Below are 1,381 nucleotides of genomic sequence, written 5' to 3'. Positions count from 1 at the left end.
CTTCTAATATCTGTTCTGATGGATTTAGAGCAGCCATACTGTAACTCACTGTTACTGCATGTCAGGGTGATATATGTGCTATTTTCTATATGGTGTGTTGGTTTAATTCAAAAAGAATTTGTCCAGAAAAATAAATAAACAAATAAATAAAAAATGGACAGGAAAGAAAACTGTGTTGAAAGATAAATAATCCATATTTAAGCAGTATTTAGGAGTTACTAATGGGCAGTGCCAGATTCTTAGCTTTGATTTTGCTTCTTCCTAGCCTGATTTCCAAACTGTTTGAGCCACGGCATTTTAGCTTCCATAAACACAGAAGAAAGAGTATGAAGGACTGTGTTTGGATGAGAGAAGAAGCTTCTTGGAGAACAGTCGGAGCAAGAAATCCTGCTAGAGGGTTTGATCATAGGTTAAGTGACAAGCATGCCGCTGCAAATTGAAAGATGAAGTGTGCTATTTTTAAAAAGTTATTTTTCTTATTTCTTTTCTGCTGCTGCTGCTGTTCAAACAAACTAATCTGTCTTTATTGTTTTTTTTTTTCAGATGATATTTCTGAACACCGCACTTTACTGACCTGCTGAGAGAACGTGCAGCTGCCTGAGTCTGTGGGGAAAGGTCAGTGATCTGTGGGGTTGTGCACTGAAAGGCTCAGGGGAAGTGGGGAAAAACTGGATAATGCCACCTCACAACTGATGGAGGCACATGGCCTGAGCCCTGAAGGAATGCCTTATTAAACAGCAGTATTAAAAAGGTGACCATTCAGGTGTGCAGCTGATCTTACAAGTGTGACACTTGCCTGCTGTGTTCTCTTAGTCGCCAAACAAACTGCACAGTTTTTGTCCAATACTTTTAACATAAATCAGGAAACTGGGCAAAAAAATAAAAGGTCACTTAAAGGATTACTTTGGAGTACAAATTGAGATCTGTTTTAAGAAGGAGTGAAATGAACTTCACTTTCTGTTTCGATAGTGTATTTCTGTGGGGATAAGAATAGAATGGTTTATTCTGCTGTAATGGTGGTTATTTTCCTTCTAAAAAACAGTTACAGTTTTCTCAAAATGCCACAGTAAAGAATTTCTGTTTAGTTGTCATGACCACAAAGTTTATTAATTTTTGAACATGAATTTCTGGGATTCAGCTTACAAGCCTTCATATTACTACAGTGCATGTTAAGTCAGACATTCGATTCTTAAATGAAAAAAGTATAAAAGAAATGTGAATATTGTTGTTTCCTTCTTGAGTCACTGATTACACAAAATGCCTTAAATGTGAATATCTATTTTTTTTGTTGTTATTTATTTGTTTCATTGCTAAAAAAAATCTGTTTCTTTGTAGAATAAATTTATTTCAAATCTTTATCGTGAATAACACCAGAGGTAAA

This window comes from Excalfactoria chinensis, chromosome 3, assembly GCF_039878825.1.
Source record: "Excalfactoria chinensis isolate bCotChi1 chromosome 3, bCotChi1.hap2, whole genome shotgun sequence".
NCBI lineage: Eukaryota > Metazoa > Chordata > Aves > Galliformes > Phasianidae > Excalfactoria > Excalfactoria chinensis.
The sequence above is the reverse complement of the archived record's forward strand: the minus strand, read 5'-3'. Positions refer to the sequence as shown.